This window comes from Sapajus apella, unplaced genomic scaffold, assembly GCF_009761245.1.
Source record: "Sapajus apella isolate SASKATOON/1434 unplaced genomic scaffold, GSC_monkey_1.0 scaffold31, whole genome shotgun sequence".
Taxonomy (NCBI): Eukaryota; Metazoa; Chordata; class Mammalia; order Primates; family Cebidae; genus Sapajus; species Sapajus apella.
The window spans coordinates 12,745,356-12,767,018 of record NW_022436971.1 but is presented as its reverse complement, the minus strand read 5'-3'; positions in this window follow the sequence as shown (position 1 = coordinate 12,767,018).

Genomic DNA, 21,663 nt, shown 5'->3' with positions numbered 1-21,663 from the left:
AAAAAAAAAAAAGGAAAATGAAAACATACAGCCATAGCAGCAAGACTTATACATAAGCATTCATAGCAACTTTATTTGTACTAGCAAAAATTGGAAAAAATACAAATGTCCGTTAATGGGTGAACAGATTAATAAGATGTGGATATTGATACAATGGAGTTGTATTTAGAAATAAAAATGAATTAGTGACACATGCTACAACATGGATAAACCTTGAAAACATTTTGTTAAGGGAAAGCAGCCAGTCACAAAGGACCACATATTGCAGGATTCCATTTATGTGAGATGTACAGATTAGGTAAATCTACAGTGACAGAAAGCAGATTAGTGGTTGCCTGGAGGTGTGGGGAGGGGGAATGGGAGGTGACAGCATATGGTGCAGTATTTCTCTGTGAGTAATTAAAATGTTCTAAAATTACTGTACCAATAGATGCGCAACTCTGTGAATATACCATCAGCCATTGCATTGAAGATGTTAAATGGATAAATTATATGATGTATACATTTCATCTCAAGAAAGCTGTTAAAAGAAATAATTTAAAGAACCACAAAATAAATCTAAAGATCGTAGAAGGGAGGAATAATAAATACGCATGCAGAAATTAAGGCAATTGAAAGTAAGTATACGCTAGCAATCCTTCTTAACCTGAGCTCCACAAGGCAGTGGAGCCTGAATGTCCCATGCCAAAGGTCAGCAGACTTTTATTGTGAAGGGCCAGACTGTAAGTACTTTAGGCTTTCAGGCCATAAGGCCTTTGGTCTATGTTACAACTATGAAATTCTGCCCTTGCAGTGTGAAAACGCTGTAGAAACCACACAGGCAGTGTGTAAACGAATGAGCATGGCTGTGTTTCAAGAAATCTTTATATTTTTTTCATAATTTTTAAGTTGCTCTATTTGAAACCATGTGTTAACCAAACAAAACACAACCCAGGCCCCTGTTTGCAACCTCTGACTTTTGCTGGATTTTATAATAAAGAGCCCTGCATTTGAGTGTGGAATCTTATGTTTCCAATGGATCTGTATTTACAAAACAGATGAGCCAGATGTCCAAGCCAGGAGCCTTAGTGCGCTGACCTCTGTCCTAAGGCATCTGCTGTATGTGATGAGTTAACTTTTTTTTCCTGCATGTCTAGAGTTTTACAAGCTCTGTACCATCCTTGGGAGAACTGAGAAAAGGGCCACTCACATCATGCCCAATAGGAGTTAAATTATCTCATGGAACGCAAATTGAGAAAGGCTGTACCGACAACCTTTGCTATTTGAAAACAAAACTAAGCAAAAATATTAAAGTTTAAAATCCTCTCTGAGGCTGATTAAGAAAAAAGGAAGAAAGTGCAAATTACCAAGGTTGTAAATAAAAAGTGAACATCACTACAGACCCTGTAGATACTGAAACGTTAGTAAGATGATATTCTGAACAACTTTATGCCAATGCATTTAAATATTTCTTTTTAATATTGATGTGCATGTGGAGTGAGGGACTTGCCAAAAGTGTGCATGAAAAATAGAAAACCTAAATGGGCTTCTATCATTAAACAAGTTAAATTAATGGTTAAAAACTACCCCCAAAAGAAAAATCGAAGCTTAATTGGCTTCATATCTAAGCAACGTGGAAATCAAATGTAAACTTCTAGAGAATAGAAAAAGGGGACTCACTCCTCAGTTAATTTGCCAGGCAAGCATAACCATAATACACAACCTAATGAGAACATTAGAATAAAGTAAATTTACTGCAAATCTCACTCATGAATTTTGATGAAAAGTTGTTAACAAATCAGCAAGCTGAATTTGGCATCAAATAAGTTTTAAAAGATGCTAATTATGATCACATTGAGTTAAACATAGGAATGCAAGGTGTTTTGAAAGGTATCGAGTCAGTAATCTAATTTACTACATTAATAAATAATGAAGAGCTATATTTGAGTTCTCCATATTTATATGAGAACTATAATTTGAGTTCCATGAGAGAATTAGCTCCTACAGAACATGATGTGGGTGGCCCTTTTCTCAGTTCTTCCAAGGATGGTACAGAGCTTGTAACACTAGATGTGCAGGGAAAAGAAGTTAACTCATCACATACAGCAGATGCCTTAGGACAGAGGTCGGCACACTAAGGCTCCTGGCTTGGACATCTGGCTCCTCATCTGTTTTGTAAATACAGATTTATTGGAAACATAAGATTCCACACTCAAATGCAGGGTTCCCTATTATAAAATCTTAAGGCAATAAAATGTATTAGACAGAATTCAATATTTATTCAAGATTTATAAAAAATCTTCTAACAAATTAGGTGCAGAAGAGAAGTCCTTAGCATGATGAAGACTCTCATCTGCACATTACAAAAATGCTCATAGTGGTGTTTTTTAATAACAGCCCCAAACAAGTCGTAGCCCACACAAATTGTGGTATATGCTTAAAATAAAATTCTATACAGTAGTGAAAATGATTATCTCACAACTCTTCAAAATAAAATGTGTGAAAATTACCAAGTAAATGGTGAATAAACCAAGTAGTTTACAAAAGCATACACATAATATAATTCCGTTTAGATGACGTATAAAACCAGAGGGAACTGCTAAGCCATACCATTTACAATGTCTACATAAGTGGTAAATCTCTAAAGAAACACAAGCAAAGGATTTCCATAAATTGAGAACATGCTTATGTCTTGAAGGAGGACCAGAAGAGACCAATAGTGTAAAGTGTTTTGGCAATGTTTATTTCTTGGCTTGGGTTGTGGTTACATTGTCTTTGTTATGTTCTTTATTTAGTCTTGATGTTTTTTTTTCCGTATAAATTACGTTTAGCATAATAAAATTTAAAAATCAGGCTGAAGGAATACCTAATGCAGAGAGTTGTAATGGTCATTTTGTCACCACGAGGAGGCAAATGACCTAAAAGCGAAGCTCAAGAACCTGTGGATGGCAGAGTGAAGGGATAAGTTACGTGCTCTTCTATAATACCATCAGGATGCTGGAACAACCCTTAGACTGCTACTTTTGGATTTCTGGGTAAGTGAAGAGATACTTTGACATAAAAAGAAAGCCCCTTAGGTCAAAGTCACTCTGAATTGGCTTTTCTCTTATTCATAAAATCTTAATTGCTGCTGTTCGTGTGTTCTTCAGTTACATCCTGATTTTCAATGAACATGCCTAGAAAGTTGTGAAAAGCATATAGGCTAATAGGGCCCATGCTCAGATACTCCCAGTGAAGAGGAAAGAGACTCCTGAGGAGATGAAGTTCAAATATCCTAACGGCTTAGTAAGTTCAGAGCCAGACAAACCTTCACACATACCACGACTGCAATTACAGCTCCATTTTCTCCCCTAGTCCTGTAGTTCTACGCTGTAAGTCAGGGTTCCCGTTTACTCATGTATTCACCTATTTATTGAATGGATAGTAATTTCAAGATATTGTTCCAGATACGCCTGAAAAAATTGTAAACTCCAGCATTATTTCTATCCACAATGAATGATATGTTTTTAAAAGTACAATATGTATATGTAATTACAAATATGATAAATGTTAAGACAAATGGACCTACAAAGACATAACATTTTAATGATGCTCACTGGGTTCCCTCTGAAGGTTTTAGCTCCATTGTTGGTAAATATTATCATTATTTTTATTTGTCAGATGAAGCAAACCAAACATTATTGAAGCCAGACACTTTGCAGGAGGTTAAAACAGCTAGAATCTGTAGAAGCTGGAGTTGAAACACACAGCAGTGAGCTTTGAGAATGCTGGTTTAGCAACTAACCACACTAAGGCAATTAGAGACTAAGTTATTTTCCCTCCCTCCCTCCCTCCCTCCCTCCCTTCCTCCTTCCTTCCTTCCTTCCTTCCTTCCTTCCTTCCTTCCTTCCTTCTTTCCTTCCTTCCAACTTTTAGCATATAGGATATATACACCAACTGAATGAATGAATTTTACACTCTGATTCAATTAAAATCATTTCCTTAGGAATGTAAATGATTTGTAGACTAGTGTAAAATATTTAAGACTCATGGCTTAAAGCTGTGTTTCATGATTCTCCAAGGATGCACTCACCAGTGGACAAATCCATAATAGAGTATGTTAGTTCTAAAAAGGACATTTAGATTGAGCTATTTTTACTATCATATTTATGAATATATTTCAAGGCACCCACTCCAGTGCTAATCTCAGTTGTGATTTATATCTTTGCCATTGACAATTTGGTTAGGCAAGCCAACATTAAAGTGCATATTTGGTAGCACAAAGCTGATTAGAGATGTACAGTACATGAAAGCTAATGGCATATTTAAGCCTCTTGCCTGTAAGAAGTAGATGAAACTACTACAGTAGATGAAACTACTTTTACGGAGTATCAGTAAACCAAATCACATCATTCTATGGTTTCTTGGTTTCCTCATTCAGGTTCCAAAAGAAATCAAGCCCCAGTGTCTTAGGCATTAATCCAGGGTTTAAATCAGTTGGAGAGCTTGATTACATACCTCTTGCCCCCCAGTTTCTGATTCAGAAAGCTTGTAGTGGAACCAAAGCATGTGCATTTCATCAAGCTCTGGGTGATGTCATGCTACTGGGTCCAACGCTATACTTTGAGAACCATCACTGTAAGGTACACACTACATGGAAAGAGTTAACTTCTATGCATTTGGTACTATATTCATGTATTATACTTGGGAGAACAGGAAAATAGTCACTCAAGTCATTTCCTTTGTGTTGTGGTTCAGGAGAGATATCCTGATTCTAAAAGGTTTCGTGGCTAGCCAAGGACTGTCTTTTCTTCTCTAGACTTAGATGTCCAATATCTATCCAGCACGGCTATTTGGGCTTATAGAAGACATCTCAAAAACAATATATGCAAATGTTCCAGTACATCTCATGTATATTTTGTTCACTTGTTCAGTCCCCAAACCTCGAAGTTAAACTTAATTTTGTTCTTTCTCTCAACTCCATGTTAAATCAATGAGCACATCCTGTCAAATACACCTGAATCTGGTACTTCTCTTAATCGATCTCTCTGCTTTGACCCAGTAGTGTGTTATATTCTGCGTCCAAAATCCCCCCATGGGTTTCTCGCCCTCTCACTCAGAAGAAAACACCAAGTCTTGCCTGTGGGACTCACAGGGGCTCCTCTCCAGGTTCGTCCCTCTCCAGCCTGCTGACTTGCTCTCTGTTCCTTGAAAAACCCGCTATGATCCTGCCTTGGGAGTCTGTGCACTTCCTGGAATGCACTTCCGCTGCCTCTCATTCTAGCTTCCTCCCTCTGCGTTATTTTCTTAGCTTACTCCCTCACAGCCTTCACATCACTATGCCAATAACGTTTCCTGACCAGACTAATGACACCAAAGTCCTTGCACATCTTTCCCTTACCCCTAAAGCCACTTATTTTATTTTTTATTTTTATAAAGAAAGGGTTTTACTATGTTACCCAGACTGGTCTCAAATTCCTGGCCTCAAGTGATCCTTCTCTCTTGGCCTCTCAAAGTGCTGGGATTACGGGCACGAGCCACCATACGGCATTCCTTTTTTTAAGCTCTGCTTTATTGTTTCTGCATATACCATCACCTGCCATACTATATTTTTATTTGCTTATTGTTTGTCTCTTGCCACTAAAATAAACTTTTCCTAGGAGCAGAGACTTCTTTTTTCCTTTTAACAGCCTTACCTTTAGCACCCAGAGCTATTCCAAGCGTGTAGTATGTTCTCAATTAATATTTTTAAATAGATGAATTTTAAAGATTGAAACACCAAAGTTCCAAGAAGAGAAGGCACTAGCTCAAGGACATCACTGGAGTGAGGGTTGGGGGACAGGGGCAGAGCCCACCTTCTTAAAAGCCCAAGATGGCATTCTTTCTATTAAGCCAATACCAGGTTTGGGGCTCCTTTGCCTTCAAGAAAGAAGTGTGACCTCTGCTTGAACTGAGAGAACTTGAGCTTAAAATAACTGTGAGTCATGGCCTTCCCTGAACCTTCTTCCTTCCTGCAAGGCCTGAGGTTGTTCCCATAGCTTTTCCCTGGAGGACATTAGCAATGTGGCATATATTTGAGGGTCCCTGGGAAGACAAGAGCTTGCATTCCTAAGAATGTGAGAGGATCCCAACCCCAGGGCCTATTCCATGTGACTGGGGGAAGTGGCCTGGCTGATATTTCAAGAAGGAATGGGTCATGGGAGTCATGTCACTGCTCAGGCTTGTCTTCTGCTGACATTGGGACATTGCTGGCAAGAAGCGTGACTTGTATGATTCACACTGTTGGCCGAAGGTCTGATTCCTGCCAGAACATCGTCTGCCATCCTGGTGTTGCCTGTCACCTCCAGTCATTTATGCATTCATTCCTTAGTGATTGATTTCACCCTCTCTACCTCCGCAATGCTATGCTAGATGAGTGCTCCTAACGAACTATGAGCAATATTGGCATAACACCTGACCTCAAAGGCTTTTAAAGAGCCGAGAACAGCCCCACTGATAGGTGACATTTGGAGTTTTTACTGTAACATAGAATATAAGGGGAAGTAGAAGCTGAGGGAAGAAGAGGTCCCAGAGACTCCAGTCTGATTCTCACACCTCTTGCTTTACAGTTGAGAAAACTGAAGCTCAGGGATAATTCCTTTTTGTGTCCCTGAAGGGTGAGCTGATGATCAGTCCACAGTGCCTCTGTGCCTGGATGTATGAATGTATCGTTTGCATAGCTCAACTCAAGAAATAGTGTTTTCTCTGTAGTTCTCAAATTCAATAATGCCTAACTTACAATAATTATCTGCTACGGACTGTCAGGGAATCTAAGCATATACAGCAGACGAAAGTTGATGTTTGCAGTTTCATAACAGGTATATTTATAGATATCTGTTATAAACAGTGCTATTTATGGACCCTCAGAAAGGCCTGACAATCAAGGCAAGGGTGGGGTAGTTCTGCTGAATTTCCTGGAGACCCCCAGCATCTCAGGATACAGACTACTCCTTCTTCCAAGGCAGTGTCCTGGCCATACGTCATCTGCACAGAGATGGAGAGGCTCAGCACAGAAAGCCCATTTCATCAGCTGGTAAGTGGGGGGAGACCTCCAGTATACACTCAGGTTATTGCTTTCCTCTTTTCCCTGCAAACCTTATACTGTGTGTCTTTTCTTAAAGAAGACAATGTGTGAATAAGGAAATCTCAGCCTTTAGAAATGCCAAGGGCTTCTGTGACATACTTCATTACAGAAGAGGAAAGTGCTTCTTTATTTCTTTCCTTTCCTCTCTGAATTTCTCCAGATGACAGGTGGGGTTTCACTCCTCTCTGTCTCTCTATTGCCAGGTAGAGTAGCTGCTACAGAGCTATTGCTCAACGTATTTGAACTAAACTGGTTCATTATTTACTTATATTGTGAACCCCGTGAAGATATTTAGGGGTTTATATCATTCATCTTCAAATTCCAAGCATTTATGCTGTGCCCTGACATATATCTCTCATAAACAATATTAACTAAGAAGTCCAGCATGGTGGGGGGTGAGGAACCAAATAGCAGAATGCTACTTGTGCCAAAAATACGTGTGGTAGGTTACAAAAGTTGGCCAAAATTTTCCTCCTCTTTGTATCCATGTCTTTTGCAAGGTGAGTTTGCAGCAGCTCCATTAAAGCAGTGACACAATTTTCTATTCCTTGGGGTTGGTCTGCTCTTACAACTTTCTCTAGAGAATAGAATGCAGCAATGTGTTACTGTGATCTTTATGCGACTTTTTGGCATGCAAAGTTTGAGACTGTCAAGCAAACTGTTATGGCATTTATTGACATTACAGTGATGGATTGGCCCTAAGATGGGAAATAGGGTTTCACTGATGTGTTAAGTTTGGTAGATTGGGAGGGCCACCTGGGACTTTGTGTTGCAAAGAATTCTGTAGCCACATCAATGATGTTGGCCATGGATGTCTGAGGGTATGGAGAAGGAACGGCAGCATTATGCTACTCAATGTCCATCAATGTCCTGTTTCTGACAGCACTGGATTGTGCCTTGGGGGAATACAGGCATGGAGTACATGGTTCTCATCATGAAGGATGTAGAAGCCCGTGATAAAGAAGCCCGTATTTGCACTAGAACAGGCAGCTATATGAGAACTTTGCTCTCAGGAATTAGAATTCTCTGGTAGATACTTAATGAATACATGCCATACAATCTTCATGTTGTACTTAAAATTGTATTAAGTAATTTGAGCTGAGGTATGCCAACTGAGGAAATGTGTACCACTGGGGGTACTGCTCAAACACCTTCTGAGGATGTGAAGGCAAGGATAGATTTCAGCTTAGATCCATGACACCCATAGGTGCTCTTTCCTAAAACTGACCTGCCTAAGAGGATACCTGGGGTCTACCTGTTCTTTTATCCACATGCCTTTCATAATTGTCCTTTGACTGCAATCAAAATATACCCACTCTGAATCCTTGCATGGTGCATTGGTCCAAAGTGTAAAAATATTCCAACAAAGGAATATTACAACATAAGTGGAAAATGCATTTCTCTGAAGGAAGCGTCGTTCTAGAACAAAGCAAAGATAGCATCCATAAGAAATACCAGGCTTACTGAATCCAGGTAACAGACTCCCAGCAAGACCTGACAACGTCCTCTCTCTTTCTTATCACTATCTCTCTCTGTCTCTTTCTCTGTCTTTCTTTTTGTTAGAATAAGAATTCAGCAATGGATATCAATATAATTATTTTAATTTTTAAAATGGGGTCAAATTTCTTTTTAAATTAACTTTATGGTGGGCATCTTCCATATACTAAAATTAAATCTACAGATGTAAAAGTTTTATTAAGATAGACTTATATTTACATAATCTATATTAACATAACTATGTACTTGAATAATATACACACAGAAGTATACCATTCACAACTATTTGTATTTATGAAGAATAATTTAGATGCCAATTTAAAAAGCATGGAAATATATGTAGTAGCCAGCCTCCAAGAACTCCCAAATGATGTTTGCCTCCTGGTATTTATGCCTCTAGCTAATTTCCTTACACAGTCAATCAGAGCTGGTTGTGTGACCAAGAGTGTATGATAGAGATGACAATGTGTGACTTTTGAGGCCAGCTCATTAAAGGCATTGTGGCCTCCTCTTTGCTCTCCTGGGCCATTTGATAATATTAATACTAGCAGCTAACATTTTCAGAGCTCTTACACCATGCAGGAAATGTGCTAACCTGCTCCCAGGGGAGCTTTAGAAGGTAGAAGAGCATAAGTCCAAATTATACCCTTACTGCATTTAAGGTAGGAAGAGACACGTCAGGACAAATTGAAGGGTGAGTCCCCTAGGAAAAAGCAAACTCCTTGTGTTTGCAAAGCAGATTGAGAAGCCTCCTTGAAAGGGTAGAAGGGAGAAGATGATTAATTTGCTCCAATAACAACCAACAAGAAGGTGAGAAAGCCTAGTGGCAGAGGACTCATCCTTTATGTCAGGGCCTTGAATCTGTGACTGGTGAGACAGAAGACCCCAAAATGTGCCACATCTTGATGACCCTTTCTGTGTATCTTGGGATCTAACAGTCAATGTTTCAATTACAAATTACATACTGCATTTTCTAACATCTTGTCATCATAGGCTTGGATTATCTTTATGTCAGTTGCAGTTGTGAAAATTTGTTGAAAAGAAGCCAGTTTGGCAGAGTATGTGTGGAGGGAACCACTGCTGCTTCTCTGAGGCCCCATGCTCCTCACTCTCTTCATCTCAGTGTTAGGCTACGATGTGGGCCCTGCATTCAAACAAAGCCTGAACCAAGTTTTAGGCAGTAGAAAGGGATACTAAGATTCACCTTAGAGAATGAATTAACTGTTAACAAAATAAACATGGACACAAGTTACTCAGAAAGCTTTCAGCCGAGCGCTGTGGCTCATGCAGGTTATCCCAACACTTTGGGAGGCCGAGGTGGGCGCATCACCTGAGGTCAGGGGTTTGAGACCAGCCTGGCCAACATGGTGAAACCCTATCTCTACAAAAAATACAAAAAATTAGCCTGGTGTGGCGGTGCATGCCTGTAGTCCCAGCTACTCATGAGGCTGAAGAAGAATTGCTTGAACCCAGGAGGCGGAGGCTGCAGGAGCCGAGATGGTGTCATTGCACTCAGGAATGGGCAACAGAGCAAGACTCCATCTCAAAAAATAAATAAATAAAAAGAATGCCTTTAAGTTCCTTTATTGAACAACCCAGTTCAGGACAAAGAATCAAAGAGGGTATTGGACTGGATGATGTCTTTGCATTTTTGTGCCATATGATGTATTCATATCTTTGTAGAACACAAAACAAGTTACCAAAGATAAGTTACCGGTTTCATTGCAATTTTTATTAACATTTCTAACTAAATTTGCTTTACCATTATCAGACCATTTTTACACTAGATGTATTTCTCTCATAATTTCATGAGTCAGAAAGTATCCTCGCATTTTATAAATATGCAACCATGGCTCAGAGACAGGGTCCATGGTAACACAGGTTATCTGTGCATCGCACAATTCCAGGTAATGCCCTTCACATGCTAATGATTCATGTGCCCAAAGTTACCCAGATAACTAGTGGCAAGAACAGCATTTGAACCCATCTTAATCTCTAATCAAAGTCTTTCTTTTTTTCCCTAATGTAGATATCCTTCTGCTTTTTTTTTTTTTTTTACTTTGAGACAGAATCTCGCTCTGTTGTCCAGGCTGGAGGGCAGTGGCATGACTGTAGCTCACAGCAGCCTCGATCTCCAGGATCAAGTGGTCCTCCTGTCTCAGCCTCTCAAGTAACTGGGGCTACAGGCACACATCATGACAATGGGCTAGGCTAACTTTTTAAAAATATTTTTTGTAGATACTGATTCTTGCCTTATTGTCCAGGCTTATCTCAAACTCCTTAAATGAGCCTCCCATTTCTACTGCCTAATGTTCCAGGATTATAGGTATGAACCATCATGCTCAGCCCAACAATGTGGATTTTAATTTTAAAACAGAGGTGCAATAGTATTAAAACAGAAAAAACAAGACTTTCAAAAAATTGAACTCTTCCTGAGCTTTTTCACAGGAGAAAGAAGAGTTAACAAGAAGGTAAAAGTGAGGGAATGGTTGGGTGGGATGGAAAGGAGCTGGAGGGTTATTTGAGCTTGAATGAAGAATTTAATATTTAAAAGTTTGGGGACAGAAGAAAGCTTTGGTGTTAGTGGGGAAGAATTTTACTGAGACAGCTGCAAAAGCAGTTGAAGCCATTTGAGATTTGGAATCTCCTTATCTAATGTCAGATTTTGCCTAGACATTTGTTTTAGGTCTTCCCTGGTGAAAAAGGACCCCACACATGTGCAGCAAAGAATGAGAGGACTAAATGCCACAGCCAGCGAGGTGACATCTGTGCCTGGCATTTAAAGGGAGCCAAAGAGGGGTATCAGGTCCTTGCAGCAAATGCCATCAGGCAGCTCCAGTTAGATTTGCCTTTCTGCCAAGATCAAGAGTGCCTTCCTTCTGCAGGTCCACTGAGGTCAGGGAGCTCACCTCTCACCGGGAGCTGGTGGAGTTTCAAGTCTGGACTCACTGATAACACATTTACAGCAGAAATACATGTTCAGTTTTGCAGAACATGTGGCAACCTTTTGTATGAGTCAATACCGCTGGCCTTAGGAGGTTTAAGTACAAAGACTTTTCACTTGCAGGAGGACACTTGTCATTCTAGAGGTTCTTTGGTTTTTTTCAAATTATTTTTGTGTTTTTCTCCAGCCACTCTCCACCCTCAGGTCTCCTTACACATTCTGACTGTTACAGTAAACAGGGATTAGCCTCAGCTCACCAAGGGTGGCTGGCAGATGGTTTTAATAAGCTGTGTCTTAAGACTCACCTGATGCTACTGCCTCTGCAACTCCCTGCCTCATGGCTTCTGCAAAAGATAAAAATAACTATAGCTTCCATGTATTGATCACTTACTACCTTCCACATAGCTACATTGTTCCCTTATGTGCCATCTGCAGGAATCCATGTGATGGTTATGGTTATGTCTGCTTCACAGAGGAAGAAACCAGGCTGAGAGTCACTGATACCAGTGATTGTGCTCCTAACTGCTTTTCTATACCATTTGCCAAAAATTATGGAATTAAAATCATGGTAAAAGATTCAGAAAGCAACACTCAGAAATTAAATAAAGAAGTTTGATAATTTTTAAAGGACCCAGAGGCTTTGTAGTGATTGAACAACTGATAATCCAATTATTAAGGCCCAGGGGAGGAAAAGACAGAGACCAGGCATTGCCATCATTATCTGAGCTGACTCTCATAGAACAAATACTGAATTACAAGCTTGTATGTACAAACTGAATCTCAGACAACAATCTTACAGAGTGGATCCTATTATCACCCTGATTTTACGGTGAACTTGAAACTGGAGAGTTAAAAATTGCTCAAGGTCATGATGCTAGCAAATGACTGATTCCATATCTAAATCTAGGATTCTGGACCAGAGACCATGTTTGTAACAGTGTACAGAGAGAGTGAGGAGATGATCCTGTCATATGGTGAACTTGAAACCTAGAGAAGTTAAAAATTCCTCAAAGTCATGATGCTAGCAAACGACTGATTCCATATGTAAATCTAGAACTCGGGACCAGAGACATGTTTGTAACTATTATGCTGTGTACAGAGAGAAGGAGAAGAGTGTTGACCTCAGGGCATGGAGTTTCTGTCCTAATAACTCTCTAAGCGTTGTGCAAATGATTTACATGTAACTTACATGCAACAAAGCCTAGCATGTTTTCAAGAGAGCGTAATAGGTTTTCACATGAAACAGAAGAAGTCACTCAGGACCACTGTACAGATTCCATAAGCACAGAATAAAGTAAGGAGTTCAAAGTTCTAGTGGTCGTGATTCTAATGTATGCCAACAGAGGAGGGGGATGGCAGTACCAAAAAGAGAATGGAATCCAGAGTGGACTGAATGGTGGCCCCAAAGATATGAGACCTTAAACCCTGGTACCTCTCAATGTTACCTTACATGTTATAGTTCTGCAGATGTGATTCAATGAAAAATTTTACAATAAAGAGATTATCATAGATTGTCAAGTGGGTCTTAAATACCATCACAAGTCACCTTATACAGAGAGAGGCAGAGGGAAAATAGACACACAGAGAGGAAGATCATGTGAAGATGGAGGTAAAAATTGGGGTGCTGCAGCTACAAGCCAAAGAATACTGGCAGCCATCAGAACCTGGAAGAGGTGAGGAACAGACAGGCACTTTCCAGTGCCCTTGGAGGGAGCTTGGACTCGCTGATATCCTGATTTCAGCCCATTATTACTGATTTTGATCTTTTGGCCTCCAGAACTAACAAAAAGAGAATAAACTTTTGTTAATTCAAACCACTAAGTGATGACTTATTACAGCAGCCACAGAAAATGAATACAGGCTCTTAGCTTGTGGTCACAGTGAGTAATGTTGAAGGTGTAGGAAACTGCTTTCCTGTGGATAAGCCTCATTCCCCCTTACACATTCAGCTCACAAAGGCAGTTGCCACAAACAGAGACACATCCAAAGACTTCCAGGCCCATGCCAGCCTTCACCCTGTTGCATTAACCTACCTCACATGCATCAGCATTCCGTTCAAGAGCTGCAGACTTTGCATCTTGACGTTGTGTCTCCCTCTGTATAAATCAATGTTAACCAGTGTTAATTAAGGAAGAGGTAAGAAAGATAAGGGAATGGGTTGTGACATCAGATCTGTTATGGACGGAATTGTGTCCCTCCCCTCAAATTCAAATGTTGAAGCCCCGATGCCCAATGTGACTGTAATTGGAGACACAGCCTACAAGGAGATAGTGAAGGTTAAATGACACCATCAGACTGGGCTCTAATGGTAGAATTGGTGCTCTTGTAAGAAGAGGAAGAGACACCAAGGGTGTAGGAGCACAGAAAAAAAGGCCACGTGAGTACATACGGAGAAGATAGCCATCTGAAAGCCTGGGAGAGAGACCTCAGAAGAAACTAACCCTGCTGGTACCTTGATCTTGGATATCCAGCCTCCAGAACTGTGAGAAGTAAATGTCAGTTATTTAAGCCATCTGCTCTGTGGCATTTGGTGATGACAGCTCAGGCTGGCAAATACAAGACCAGAGACCCCAGCACCTGACTCTGCCCTTACACATGGCAATACAGAATGTAGGAATGAGGGACGATGAGAAGCTTGGCAGGGCATCCTCTCCAGATGAAAGTTCACAGCAGGAGATTCAGAGATGGCTCTGGGGTCTTTGGTGTGATGTTGAAGATGCAGGAATAACAGAGAAGATTGGAGGATGGCAGGAGACCACAGGAACTTGGGAGGGTTAAAGCTCTCACACTGGGCAGCAAATATGGGGAGGCCACAGGATCATGGTGGCAGATAGGACTCTGGGGATGGGACATCAACTGCGGTATTCCCAGAAGATTCCCTTCACTCCATCAACTCTCCAGATACTGGTTGCCCCAGCAGTTCTTGGATGCTTTTTCGATCTGGCTGTTTCAGTTTTGCGTAGTAGGAATGTTTGTCCGCCACTTGTAGTATTGCTAGAAGTGGAAGTCAGCAAACAAATGTTTCTAAACATCTGAATCAAAAAGAAAAAAATGATAGAAGAGGAACCTAGGCGTGAACAGGCTGGGTATTAAGAAACTATAGGAGCTTGGCTGGTCATGGTGGCTCACACCTGTAATCCCAGCACTTTGGGAGGACAACGTGGGAGGATCACAAGGTCAGGAGTTCAAGACTAGCCTGGATAACATGATGAAACTCCATCTCTGTTAAAAATATAAAAATTAGCCTGGTGTGGTGGCAGGCACCTGTAGTCCCAGCTACTCAGGAGACTGAGGCAGGAAAAGCGCTTGAACCCAGGAGGTGGAGGTTGCAGTGAGCCAAGATGGCACCACTGTACTCCAGTCTAGGTGACAGAGAGAGACTCCAACCCAAAAAGAAAAAAAAAAAAGAAACTATAGGAACTCAAATGGTCTTTTTGCATGATAGTTCATAGTTCTGTGTACAACTTAACCCAAATTCCTGAGAGCCTTATCTTTTGACCAGTTTCATGAAATAGCTTTTAATAATGAGCATGTGTGAAATAATGGATCCAGCAAAAGCTTTTGCATGAAGGTAGTCTAAGTTCTCATCCCTGTACCAAATATCAAGGTAACATTAGAAACTTTTCTTGAGGTTTTCCCTCTCTCACAGTGCTTGCACTGTTAAGATTATGTCCCAAAGCAGGTACCATAGCTCCTGGTGTATGTCACAAACTTGATAGACATGATTTTTCTTTTTTAAATTTTTATTTATTTTTATTTTTTATTTTTTTCAATATATATTTTATTGCGTTTTAGGTTTTGGGGTACATGTGAAGAACATGCAAGATTGTTGCATAGGTACACACATGGCAATGTGATTTGCTGCCTTCCTCCCTATCACCTATATCTGGCATTTCTCCCCATGTTATCCCTCCCCAACTCCCCACCCCCGCACTGTCCCTCCCCTTGTTCCCCCCCACCACAGGCCCCAGTGTGTGATGCTCCCCTTCCTGTGTTCATGTGTTCTCATGGTTCAACACCCGCCTATGAGTAAGAACATATGGTATTTGATTTTCTGCTCTTGTGTCGGTTTGCTGAGAATGACGGTTTCCAGGTTCATCCATGTCCCTAAAAAGGACACGAACTCATCGTTTTTTATGGCTGCATAGTATTCCATGGTGTATATGTGCCACATTTTCCCTGTCCAGTCTATCATTGATGGGCATTTGGGTTGGTTCCAGGTCTTTGCTATTGTAAATAGTACTGCGATGAACATTCGTGTGCATGTGTCCTTATAATAGAACACTTTATAATCCAGACATGGTTTTTCTCAGTCCTGCTCAAGGGTTTCAGTGCCCTCTGTGGCCACTCATTTACGTGAGCTTCCTCATACTTTTTCCTTTCTGCTGTTACATTTTTCAAGGGAACAGGCAGTTCTGATATTTCTTCTCCTTGTGTTATGACTGAATATTTATTATTTAGATTTATAAGCCAAAGCCTTTTGCAATAAAGTCACTTCAGGTCACACACACAAGGTTAAAAGCTTTAGGTCAAATACACAGAACTATAAAAATAAACAGCTCAAGAACACAGTAGAAATATTATTTAAAGGAAAGTGGTGACTCCAACATAGTGGCCCTTTCAGTGAAAGTCATTTGAAAAGATACAAAGATGAATGACTCTCATGAAGCTTTCCAGTTGTTTAATTAAGGAATTGGAAAAACTAACCCACTCCTCAGAATTTGCTTCAAATTTTCGGTTAAGCCAAACAGGGCAGATAGCCAGATCTTACCCAGTGCAAATGTTCATTAATGTTTCTCAAAACAGAGACAAGAGAGAAAAGTCACACACCCAGAAGTCCAGGAGCAAACTTTCCTCAGGTATTCCAGAAAAATTAGCGTTCCAGTTTTGGTGCCATCTGAAAAGTAACTGAGTTGAGAAGCCTGTGGAATCTTTCTTGGCCTCTCAGGTAGTTCAGTCCACTGTCTTCTGTGCACCTTTTCTTCCTTATGTAGACTTCCTTACAAAAATTCAAGACTTGATTTAATTTTCTGTTTACATATCTGTGTCCTTCATGAGCTCTGAGCTTCTTACAGAAGAGTCCTGTCTGTATTGTTTCTCTACACACAGTTCTTGGCACATATCACCCTCCATAAATATTTATTACACAAATGAACCAATGAAGACTGGATATGGGCACTTTTCCACCGGAGACACTTTTGGTAGAGTTAAAATTATTAGGTAGGACATCTATGTTTCAACAACCTGTGAAGCTTTGAAAACAGAAACTAGCTCAGGAGGGCTGAGGCCAAACTGGGGCTGTTTGTATTTTAGCTCAACCAAGTGTCAGTGCTGCATTTGCAAAAGTTGAAAGAAAAATTGTGGAACTGCACCTGAGAATGATCCAGAAGCAGCCCATAAGAAACCAGGTGCCCTGAATCATCACATTATTCTGGGACTCAAGTCCTATGGCACCATGGGTTTCAACTTTCCCACCTTTCACTGATTAATCTGTCAGTTCCAGGATACTCATTCAACGAAGGGTCATTCATGGGTTCTTGCAGGGTGAAGAGACTGTGAAAGTGTCCCTCTCTGGAGGGAAGCAGGGCACTTCCCTTCAAACTCAGGGTGGTTAACGGTATACCTTTTATGGCCCAATACCTGAGTTTCAACTTTAGATTTCCCAGCTGATGATCTTGGGGAAGCCCCTCTGTTCCTCAATTTCTGTATATGTAAAACAGCAATACTTTTATTATCCCTCATAGGCTTGCTATAGATATTAAATTAATGAATACGTGCAAAGTGCTTAGATTAATGCCTAATGCATAAGTGCTCTATAAACATTTGCCTTTATTATTATGTTTGAACCTATTTTCTAATAGTTTTCTTCTTATTATTATGATAGTATAGCAATAATACTATAATCATTGTAAAGCTACCATATTTTTTAGAATCTCCTTTGCTCAGTTGCTATGTAATCAATACACAATATATATTGATTAGTGATGTTGGTGTCCTTATTTCTATTTTGCAGATAAGGAAAAGTCTCAGCATAAAAAGGTAAGTTACTGAAGGCCACAGTAAGAGGAGAAATGGACTGTGGGCTCAAGCGTTTCTAATGCAAGCCTTTCTGCCATCATTCACTGTTTCTCTACTTTCTCCTGTTTTTTCCACATCTCTAGTGATTTGTCACTGCAACTCATGAGTGTTAATATTTAGCTGGTGATAGGCCTACACTCATTCCTTGACCTTATCAACTGCTCGAAGGCTCTGACAGAGCTATCTGGGCCCTTCTTATAAATTTCTCACTGACCCTGCCCAGAGTCATCAGAGAAAGGCCTGGGTACATTTTTCTGCAATAGAGTACCTTACAACAAAATGTGTGCTCTTGAAAAACGCTGGAGCAAAAGTCGGGTGGTATGATATAGGATAAATGAGCTACAGAGGTCAGACTGCAATGCATCATGGAGAGTGTCAACATACCTGGGCTCCAGTTTAGCCATATTGACAAAAACATTTGACGGTTGCTTTGCCTTCTTGGGTCTTGGTGTCTCTATATGTAAAATGAGGAAACTGGATTTATGAGATGCAAGTACTCGCAGCTCTAAATGTAAGACATTGTTGTCAATTCATTCCTTTATTCTAGACCAGGACTGTCCAATAGAATTTTACAAGGATGGCTATGTTCACTCTCCAATACAGTACCAAATAGCCTCATGGAGCCCTTGAGAAATTGAAGTGTGGTTAGCAAAACTGAGGAACTAATGTTTTAATTTTATTGAATTTTGATTAGTTAAAATTTAAACAACCACACGGAGTTAGTGACTACCATAAGGAATAGCACAGTAGTCTAGACATTTGTTGAAATTTAAGAGTGCTCTCTATTTAAGACATTGATTTAAGCATGAGTCATAGAAGTATTAAAACATAAAGAACTCTCTCCTCATGATGATGGTCTATGACAGAGTAGTTAAGTGCAGAATCATGGAAGTGTGTGTCCATCTGAGTGCACTTTCCACTTTCACTTCACCTCTAAAACTCCGCTCTAGAATCCAAGACTTATTTTACCTTCTCCATCAAGAGCGTTGCTTCTTTTCTGTCATTCCAAAGCACATTGTTTAGCCATTAATTAATTTGTGCATGCACTCATTTTTCAACTAGTCTACCAGGTCTCATTAAGGTAGGGGTTTTTGAATGATTTCTATACTGCTATAGTTGTAGCATCTAGAAAAGTACGGGCATTTAGTGGGAGCTTATTATTTTGTTAGATTAATTAATTCAATAGACTTCACTGAACATTTACCGTAGGCTAGGCAGTGTATAGGCAGTAGGGATGTAGAAGTTAAGAAAGACATGTATGGAGCTTACAGTCTAGAGAGGGATATGGACATGTTAACAGCTGGTGTTATCATAGGGATAAATGCATTGTGCTCTGTGAGCACAGTGGGATGTCTAGCATATTTTGTATGTTGCACATATTATATTGAATTTGAGATTGCCTCTTTACATATAAACTTTCCTTGGATAGGGAGCTATGGAAAGCCAGGACCATTGTTAGTCTTCTTTGTCACCCCAGCAACTGGCACAATGCATGTCAAAGAGTAGGGTGATTAATATCTATTTGTTGATTGTTAGTAATATAATAAAAAAAAAACTAACATATGGGTACTAAAGATGTGGACAAGTTTTTTGAAACTTTCGAAGAATAAAATGTTACTTTTGGTGTGGGGGAGTATAGCTGGTTTACTGGAGCCCCAAAATGATACATCTACATCTTAGTCCCTAGAACCTGTGAATATTGCCTTATGTGGTAACAGACAAATGTTACCTTATTTAGAAAGAGACTCTTTGAAGATGTAATTAAGTTAGAGATCTTGCAAGGAGAAGCTTATCCTGAATTATCCAGGTGGGCTGTAAATGCAATCAGATGCATTTTATAAAAACCCTATAGAGGAGAAGACATGCAGAGAGATGAGGTGGATGCAGTCTCAGAAAGTGGAGAAATGGAGCCAGGTGATGGTTAACTTTATGTGTCAACTCTGCTGTGCCATACTGCCCAGCGATGTGGTCATATATTTTTTGGATGTTTCCGGGCAGGTGATGTTTTTTGGATGAGATTAACATTTAGATCAGTAGGTATCAAATAAAGCAGATTCCCTCCATAATTGTGGGTGAACTTCATTTAATCAGCTGAATCCTGACTAGTACAAAATATTGTATCTCTTCTGAACAAGAGGAAACTGCCAGTATGTTGCTTTTAGACTGGAATTGTAATTCTTTGCTGTGTCTCCAGCTTGCTGGCCTACCCTGAAGATTTTGAACTTATCAACATCCATAATTATGTAAGCCAATTCCTTAAAATTAATATCTTTACTTTTTTTCTGTCTTTCGCCTATCTATCTATCTATCATCTTCAACACACTCTTATCTTTCTTTTCATTTGTCTGTCTGTCTGTCTGTCAATGCAGGTTGAAGAATCTGGATTTGAACTGCATAGGTGCACAAGTCTGCTAATATGCAGATTTTTTTTCAATAAATAGAAAAATGTTTGGAGATTTGTGACCATGTGGAAAACCTTAAGACAAATTGCATAACCTAAAAGTATCAAAAAAGTTAAGCAAAAGTTAGGTATGTCATGAATGCATAATAGATAGATAGATAGATAGATAGATAGATAGATAACTAGCCTGTTTATGTGTTAACTCACTATTTATGTTGTCAGTAAGGCTTCCAGTCAACACAGGCTATTACTAGTTAAGTTTTTGGGCAGTCAAAAAGTTATCTGAGGATTTTCAACTGCGAGAGGGGGTCAGAGCCTCTAACCCCTGTGTTGTTCAGTGTATATATACACACATCCTGTTGGTTCTGGCTCTCTGGAGAAGCCTGACTAATACAGGCCACAAGCCAGAAGAATGTAGACAACAGGAAGCTAGAAGGGATCAGAAAGGGAATCTTCCCTAGAGCCTCCCAACACCTTGATTATGGACTTCGAGACTTCAAAGATGGGAGAAATACATTTCTGAACTTTTAAATTTGGGATAATTATACAGCTGCCGCAGAAAACTAACACAGAAAGGTTGTGGGTGAACAAGAAGAATAGATAGCATTTGAACCTTTTTTGTAGATTAGGGACAGCTGTGCATGGCACATGGCTGTAGGGTGGCACAAAGATTCAAAGGGAAGCCAATAGCGATGCACAGGCTGAGCCAAACATGCAGGGTTTGTGGAGTGTGATCAGCCACCTCTAGGTGCAAAATTTATGAAAGCAGGAGTGGAAGATGAGTGTGGAAAAGACATTTTGGAAATATTGTGGTGAGGACTGAATGTATGCCATATATTTCCAGATTTTGTAAAGAATGAAAATTTATTGGATATTTTTGTCAAAGAAGCGTATGATCAGAATCCTTCTTTATGGAATGGATTCAGTTGGATATTAGGTTGATTGGCTAGGTAGTGCCTGCTGGGAGGAAGGCTGAGGGCTTCTTACAGTTGTGTGGGACAGGATCCATGAGGCCCGCGGTGTGAGGGCATTATGCTGTATTTCCACGGGGTGATACAGTCAAAACTGGATCTGCGGCATTTCCTCCTATAATTTTTATAGAACAGGAAGGCATTCTTATAATGGTTCAAAGCCTTAATATTTCCACATATATATTATCTCCTATTCTGCTTATATCTTGAATCATAAATGTATCTATCTTCTTTTTCTTTATTAAACTTGAGACAGAGTTTTGCTCTCGTTGCCCAGGCTGGAGTGCAATGGCACAACTTCAGCTACCTCAGCCTCTGCCGGCTGAGTTCAAGCAATTCTCCTGCCTCAGCCTTCTGAGTAGCTGGGATTACAGGCATGCACCACCATGTCCGGCTAATTTTGTATTTTTAGTAGAGATGGGGTTTCTCCATGTTGGTCAGGCCAGACTTGAATTGCCGACCTCAGGTGATCCGCCCGTCCCAGCCTTTCAAAGTGCTGTGATTACAGGCATGAGCCACTGCGCCTCCCCTCCTCCCACCATTTTTTTTTTTTTTTTTTAAATATAGACAACTTCTCACTCTGTCACTTGGGCTGGAGTGTAAGAGCACAGTCATAGCTCACTGCAGCCTTGAACTTCTGGGCTCAAGCCATCCTCCTGCCTCAGACTCCCAAATATACAGGTGCATGCCA